A 9,207-nucleotide genomic window follows, 5' to 3' on the forward strand; every position below is an offset into this window, starting at 1 on the left:
TTTTCCTTGTTGCCAAACATTGAAAACTCGGAAAATGATTTTCAAACACACCCTATATTTAAAATTTGTTGAGTAGATATGATTTTATGAACTTTTATTTTTATGAAAGAGTCAATAGCCGGTGTGATTAGCTCAATTAAGAGTCTAATAGGCAGTTTCTAACTAGGAGTTAAACTTGTGATCTAAAGGTCATGAACTCACTACCCAACCAACTCAATTGTGACCGAAGTCTGTTATGCACTTTTATATTTATTATATATTATATAAATTATTGTACAATTTAAGTGGATGGGAACTTTCTCTTTCAGAGTGGTTGAAGCTATGGGTATGAGAGAAGCTCTAAGTTGGCTAAAAGGTTGCTATATCAACTAGATTCAAGTAGAGACGGATGCTAAACTAGTTATTAACTGATTGAAAACGGATGCTAGTTTATCTACTTTGATTTTATCATAAGTGATATTAAGAAATTAACTAGATTCTTTGGTGCTTATTAAAAAAAAAAAACTAGATTCTTTGGTAACATTAACTTTTTGTTTGCTAAACAACATGTGAAAATACTATTTTTTTAAAGCAACAGAAAAATATAACGGATTATTGTAAATAAGTCGAAATAAAGTCAGGAGGGACGGAGTCCCAATACAAAGAGGGAGCATGAGAATAGGCCACAGAAGCTAGACTATGAGCAACTATATTCAGTTGAGGATGTTATATATTTAATTTGGCAGAAGATTAAATACATTAATTTATAAATAAACAATTAAATGTTAATATAACAGTTCCTAAGCACATCAATTTGGGTTTTTTTATAAACAAATGAACTGATAATAGTTGCCATAATGTTTTAACAAGCTTTCATGCAGAAGTCTTGATGTGTTGGGTTTTATCTACAATCAACATAAAAGAAATTCCACAAATTACAATCCAATGTATGTTATAAAATGAGTCAATTATTGATGTCATAGGTCAAACATATAATTAATTATATGTATCACTAGTCAATTGACTACACTATATGGAATGTTCAATAGATTTATGTATACATAATAAAGTGTATTGTAATCTCTCCACATATTCTAATTTCATTAGAAGGAAACAAACAAAAAAAAACAAAACAAAACAAAACAAAAAAAAAACAACTTAAACAAAAAAAAATGCAATAGTCTTTCTTGATTTAATCGTATTGTGTTGATCAATAATGAAAATCTTGACAAATTAGATTCATAAACTTTGTTTTACTTAGACTTACTATTTGGATTATTGGATCAGTTGAACTGCCCTATAACCCCATAAAAAATAAATATATTACTATAGTATTATTCAAATAAAAATGGTGATAGACTAATGGTATCATGTCTAGAAAACTCATTATTTCTCTCAACATATATATGAAAATTTTTGTCTTTCTCTACTAGGAAGAAAATTGCTTAGGCATTTGTCCCATCAATGATAACATATTACATATATATCATAATTTGCAGATTGAATAGCAGGCCATCCAGGTCAAAGAAAACTAATAAAGTCAATTTGTTAGTGTTTTGATGTTTAGTCAACACACACACATATATATAAAATGTCAACTTCTACTTTTTGAATTAATTTGGTCAAACAAAAATAAATCTCAAAGCCGTGTTTTGCAGAAGATTTTCCACATTATACATATCATATCAATTACTTGAACCACAAACATTTATTAGATTTTAGGGACCATTTGAAAAAAAAAATAAAATCCATAGTTAAAATATTTGTTTTTATTGAAACAATAACGAGTCATATTTATATATAAAATTTACAACTAAAAATCAACATCAATTCATTTAGCCAAAAAATTTTAAATCTGACTCATACTCTATCACTAATGTTTGTTAAATATGTCGATCAAAATATAATTATATAAAGTTCAAAAACAACATCAACGTTATTTATAAAGTAGAATTAGCACATGCTAGTCTTATTATCGTGAGACACTAATCAAAATTTATTAGCATGAATAGCATCCACATAAATTTACTTTTTACTCACGTTGGAGTTGATCTCCCAAATTTTAAATTATATGAGTAGTATATTATGCATATCAATTATTTCAAAATGTTGATTATCGATCATAATGACAATGTAATATAATTTAGTAATGGAGGCAGCTAGGATGCTTGATGTTGACAAGGTTAGTTGTATCAACTTTAGTTTTGTCACTATCGATGTTAGTTTCAAGATGAAAATATGGAATATTACATACACACTTGTATATACATGTTTTTGTTAATACTACTTAACCTGTTACAGCGTAGCATCTGTTCATAATTATTTTCTCAACCTACTGAAGTACACTTGTATATACATGTTAGTTGATAGGTTAACAAAAACTTTACTCATCACTAGAGTTAATTACTAAAATGATCTCTTGACTACATCAAAATTATTAATTTGATTATTGACTTTTTTTTTATTTAACCTAATTAAGTCCTCAACTTAAAAAAATTTAACCAATTTGATCATCTGTTTGTTTAGCTGTCAGACATCTGTTTACTCAGGACCAAATTTGTAATTTCACTATAGTCAAATGATCATTTCAATCATCACATGCACCATTTTCTTTCTTATTAAATCGAATAGTTAACTACCAAAATGGTCCATTGACTATAATAAAATTATAAATTTGGTCCCGAGTAAGTGGATGTTTGGCAGCTAAACAAAATTAGTTAAGGTTTTAAAAGTTGAGCACTTAATTAGGCAAAAAATTGTCAAGAATCAAATTAGTAATTCCTCTATATATAGTCAATGGGTCAATTCGATAATTAACTCCCCATGACTATATATAACAAGTATTAAAAAAAAAAAAACACTCCATCATTTTATATGTACAAAATCTATTACTCCATTTATGAAAGAATTAAATTTCTTTCACTTGAATCTCAAGATTAATCCCTTTGAAAACACTAAAAGCAATGAATAACCTAAGCACAGAGAATACATGTCGCTCCAATTAAGAATTCCAAAGAAAAAGAAAAAAAGAAGTTCATTCAAATAAATAATAGCCACAAAAAATTTGAATGCCCAATCCTTTATGGGATCTTACAATATTATATGATAGAGACAGAGAAAAGGTTAAGTTACCAATTAATAAGCTACATGATATTGCAATCTCCAGTGTTGCTCCACTAATAAAGATAAATTTAAGTGAGATGTGTCAACTCATTGTGAGAAAAAACACAAATGGCCATTAGCAAATCCACGTGGCACAATCAATTTAATAGTTGCAAGATTAGGTAGACGTGGATTTCGTTTTTCCTATAGCACATGTAAATGTTCATGATATATATACTCCGAGTATTTTGAAAAAGTTTTGTGTAAGACTGTTTTACGTAATAAAATGTATATTTGTTTATGAGTTATTGTTATATTATATTCTCCTTCAACGTGATATTGCTATATTGATTCTTTTTTGTGTTATGTAATATTTATTTATGCATGGATTAATGCTACATTATATTCTCCTTCAATATGATATTTTTGTATTGTTTTTTGTTGTGTTTTTATTACTTGGATTTTATTTTATTTTTTTTGTGACGAGGAAAATCTGTAACCCCTCGGTTTTTTCGACAAAGTTAAGATTCGAGAATATCGATATAAAAATATTTTTTTAAGCTATGATATTTAAGAGAAGGCTTCTCGGTGCTCGAAATAATTTTTTAGGATTAGTTATCGATAAGCTGCGAACTACGTACCGGTCACGAACCGAGAAAATTTTAAGGATATAGATTCAGTTTGAATTTTCCTAGAATTTGGATTATTAAGTATCATACGATTAAGCCTGAACTTCTAGTTAGTTCAAGAAAATTTTTAAATGGACTGTAAGGGATAAATTGTTACGAACTCTGTACCTATATTTCGCGGAATACCGGAAAATTCCCAAAATTGGTGATTTACGACGGGAATATTTTTAGGGTAATTTTGGTATTAGAATTTTCCCGAATGAAGTTATAATCCTCCGAACATTCATCTGATTTAAGCATAAACTGGTCAATTAGATTTGAGATCTTGTAAGGACTCCATGGGGTGTTGACATGTGGCAAGTGAATCTAAGCTTGGATTGAGCAATTAATGAAGCATTAATGAAGGTATGGCCATGTTGCACTTGTTGCTTGATCTTCAAGAACAAAATCACACAAGATCATCTCTCTCACTCTCCACTCCTTATTCGAAATACACACTAAAGAAATAAGAAGGGAAATTATCTTAAGTCTTCCATTGTGATCAAGTTGCCCCAAAGTATTTTCCAATCCAAGGGATCAAGTGGACTTTGAATTCAAGGAAAGATCTAGCACTTCTTGGGTTAAGAATCTTCTATTGAGGTAAGGAATCCCTTAAGTTGGCTCAATCACTTGAATATAGACAATTGCTAGGAAATTATATGATTAGGAATTTTTACGTGTTAATTATGTGTTATGTTATAGATCTATAAATTGGCTTCAAAAATCCTTACCTTGATTTTGGTAATTTCTAATATACATATTATAGCTATTTTATGCTTGTATAGGTCGTATTTGTGCCCATATAAACCTATACTTGTGAAAATATTGGATAAAGATTACGCTAGTTTCCAGCAGTAACTTTCGAAAATTATTGGGAAAAATTGGTAAGGTATTTTGACTCCATTTTTTGTAGATATGTAGATCAACAAGTGTAGAACCTACATATAAAATTTCATAAGGATCGGAGTAGTATAAGTATGGTTTTCGCACATTTTTCCAAAACTGGTCCAGTGAGAAGAATATTTCGGACCAAGGGCAAAAAGGTAATTTTCTGTGTTAATTCGTGGACCTATATGACCAAAACTTTTTATGGACATCAAGTACTATGAGTTAGGGTCCTACCATAAAAATTTCAAGTGAAAAAGAGTTCGGGAACTATTTTTACCGGCTCGATCTTTCGGGTGCCGCCAACTGAATCTTCTGGCAGGGGGGGGGTTGGACGCCACACGGACGCGCGCGTCCGCTGCGCGTCCGTAGGCGCCCAGTCTCGGCAGCGCATGCCGAACCAACGGACGCGGTCCGGACGGTCTCGGCAGCGCATGCCGAACCAACGGACGCGGTCCGGACGTGCGTCCGCCGTGCGTCCGCTGGTGCGGCCAGCCGCGAGTCCGCGCGACGCGGACTCGTTTTCGACTTGTTTAGCCGCGAGTCCGCGCGACGCGGACTCGTTTTCGACTTGTTTGTGACCCGGTTTTTCCCCGAGGTTTTAAATCTTGAGTGTTGGGATATTTTGAAAGCCTACGGGCATCCGGGTGAATATTTTTGGAAGACAAATTATTATTTTGGTATTTTACTAACTTGGAAAGATATTTGTACTTTGAAAATTATTATGACTCTATACTTGAATTTCTGTGATATGACTAACTCTAACACAAGTATGTGGGTTGGGGAAATATACTTGAGTAAGTATATCGGTTGAGGAGTCATGTGATAATAATTAATGGATGTGAGGGAGTCTGTATGATTAATTCATACTGTGGAGCGAGGTCTATTCGCTGAGTGTTGTGTGGATTAAACGTGGATGTGTTGAGTACCCCACGTGTGAATTAAACGTGGATGTGTTGAGTACCCCACGTGTGAATTAAACGTGGATGTGTTTTGTACCCCACGTGTGAATTAAACGTGGATGTGTTTTGTACCCCACGTGTGAATTAAGCGTGGATGTGTTTTGTACCCCACGTGTGAATTAAACGTGGATGTGTTGAGTACCCCACGTGTGAATTAAACGTGGATGTGTTTTGTACCCCACGTGTGAATTAAGCGTGGATGTGTTTTGTATCCCACGTGTGAATTAAAAGTGGATGTGTTTTGTACCCCACGTGTGAATTGAAGGTGGGAGTTGCGTACCCCACGGGTGATGTGTGAGAGCTAACTGTCGGGTGTCCTAATAGTAGTGTGGGCGTTGTATACCCCACGGGGGAATTAATGACTGTGTTATGTGCCGGAATTACTGAGATAATGTGAAATTGCTTGTTGTTAGAATGCTTGCAGGTCGACTGCGAATGCTGGGTAACGTTTACCTTACTTTATTATATTACTGATTGCAGTTTCGAAAACTTTTGTTTATTTTCGAGTGACCATGGATACCCTTACTTAGCCGTCGCGCTAACTACACTTCGTTGTGTCGTTATTAGATGCAGTCTAGCGTGGGCCCCTGTGGCCGATGAGCTTGAATAAGATGGGAGTCGAGGTTGAAGACTACTCTATCCTAGAATAGACACCCTGGAAGAATTATTTCCATACGTACATATTTGTATGTTGACATGGTTATTTGAGGTTGTAAGTTTAGCCTTAGCGTTTGGGTATAGGAGAAGATACCTAAGCGTGGCGGTAACACCCAGTTTTCTGCTGGTTAGACGCTTCCGCAATGTATTGTATTATTAGGGATTTTGTAATAAATCCAAGTGGTGAAAATTGGGGTGTTACAAAATCTGTGCACATAAAAAGTAAATTGCAATAAGAAAATCATATACGATAAGCTCGATTAGAAGGTGTTGACAAGAATCAAACATTGACTTTCATGTATCAAATTCATGATCTACTACTTGACCACCCCTTTTGGAGTTGCGCTATTACTTGATTTTTTAACTCGTAATGAGATCCTAAATTCACTTATAAAAAATTTCTGCAATTGAAAATGAACCAAATAAAAATGTAAGTTAATTTCATAAAATCTTATTCCATATTTATCAATTTCACTAATCAAACACACCATGAAGGAAACAAAACTTGTAAAATTAATGCTATTAACTTACACTAGTATTTCCGCCCGTGCGTTGCACGGAATGGATTTGCTATAATATATTTTTTAGAATATTTAGACCGATATACAATTATGAAAATTATAATATCGAATATTATATAGTGCAATTGAAGAATTGGGTTTGATCGATTATGTTTTTTGATGTTATCGTTGTTTGAATTTGAGCAAATACTTACCTAATTAATAGCCAATGTGTATATATATGCATCCGGTGCTGAAACTGTAGACATTTTATATATCAATGTTTATGATTTGTATTAATTGGGCTAATTATCTCGTTTTCCAGCAACTCAGTTATAGAAATTATTTATACGGATGATATATTTTTTGTGTTAATATATAGCAATTTTGTCATTTTTGTATAAAAAGAAAACATAATATATTATCAATGTAACTGTTTTGAATTACACATTATTGAAAACATTTTTGTAGATGACATTGATAGTATATTATATATTGTTATTGTAAATTTTTATACTTATTTTAATTTACATCACTAATGAAGTAAATTATCTAGAATTACAACTTTTTAGTGCTTTATTTCAGAATTACTGGAGTAAAATATCCAGAACCTTAGTACTTCATGAATTATAAGATATTTCAAAGCAAGCATGTATAGATTAACTCTGTTTTTTTAAGTGTACAGATTAACCTTATTTCATGAATGTTTGGTTTGTGGACATGTTTTATTTGTTGTGTGTTTTTGCGTAATAGTTGAACTGTATAATATGTTAAGAGTTATAATTCTACCTAAACATGTCAAAATTTGGCTCTTTAGGTTATACTTTATTTATCCTTAGGGTTTTATTTGTGTAATTAATTTAGTTAATTTTTTTAACGTGTTATAGTTAGACTTCTTAGAGTAAAATAATTATGTTTGCAAATAATATGGTGATCGGATGAAAACTGTATAGCTTGGAAAAAAAAATACATTGGATAAGCTAATTTATTTATTAACATTTTAAAAAAATACATTGATAAACATAGAGTTCTAAAATTATGAACATGGACCCGAGTCCACCTTGCAAGGTGGATTGTGGTCCATAGCATAATTTACCCACCTCTACCACGACCGTTCCCCCCTCTCACTAAATCTGAAATTCGCTCATATCTCAATTTACACGTGCGATGCACGAATAATTTTTTTTTATTATATAATTAGACAATAAAATAAAAAATGAAATTATAAACAACTTTAATATTTGAAAGTAACATTTATCTGATTTTAAGATTAATGCAAAAGTATCACTCAATTAATTGAACAATATATGACTCGTTTGTCTGCAATTATCTTGAAAAAATCTATGTGTAATTATATTATTACTAAAATAAATATGGTTAAAAAGAGAAATAATTTAATTGTAATTATTATAAAACTAAATACAAGAACTCATGTTTAGCTAAATCTATACTAACATTCGTGTATTTATTAACTTAATTAGCATAATTATTATTAGTCAATTATACTAATATCTATGCAATTATTCATTAATTACCATAATCATTATCAAATAATTAAATTAATATTATACAATTACACTTTTATACCTTAAGTATAAAAATATACATTGAGAGATTACCATAGTAATTACACAGAAGAATATGAATGATTGTTTATTTTGTTTTCTCTCTCTATCTCTCTCTCTCTCTCACACACACATATATAATCAAAAAATTAATTGTAATTATAAAATAAAATCAAACACCCCATGTTTATGTGTGTGTGTGTGTGTGTATCACTATAAAATAAAAATCTAACGACCCATGTTTAATTATAATTATATTAATATTTCTATAATTATTAACTTAATTATCATCACACTTATTAGTCAATTATACTAATATATGTGTGATTAATATTTTAGTTATTTACCATAATAATTATTAGGTCATTATACTAATATTGTACGATTATAATTTTATACTTTAAGTATAGAAATATATATATATAGAGACTACCATAGTAATTAGATAGAAGAATAAGAATGCTAATTCATTTTGTTCTCAAAGTATTATACCTTAAGTATAATATATATATATATATATATATAATTGTATTTATATTATTATTATGGTAATGGTAATTATTACTATAATTATCATAATAAATATTAATCAATTAAACTAATATTCTGTAATTATGTTTGTAAAAAAATATTGTGTAATTATAATTTCATTATTCTTTAAGTATATAAATATATAGAGAGAAAGTAGCATAAACTTATCATAGTAATTACACAGAAAAATAGAAAGAATAATTTATTTTCTACGTTCTTATAATATTATACCTTAAGTATAAATAAATAAATATATAACAATAAAAGTATCATAATAATTAAATGGAAGAATGGAAATATAATTTATTTTGTACTAATAATATTATAAATCAAATATAAAATAAGTATATTAGGCAAT

Source organism: Ipomoea triloba, chromosome 13 (assembly GCF_003576645.1).
Source record: "Ipomoea triloba cultivar NCNSP0323 chromosome 13, ASM357664v1".
Taxonomy (NCBI): Eukaryota; Viridiplantae; Streptophyta; class Magnoliopsida; order Solanales; family Convolvulaceae; genus Ipomoea; species Ipomoea triloba.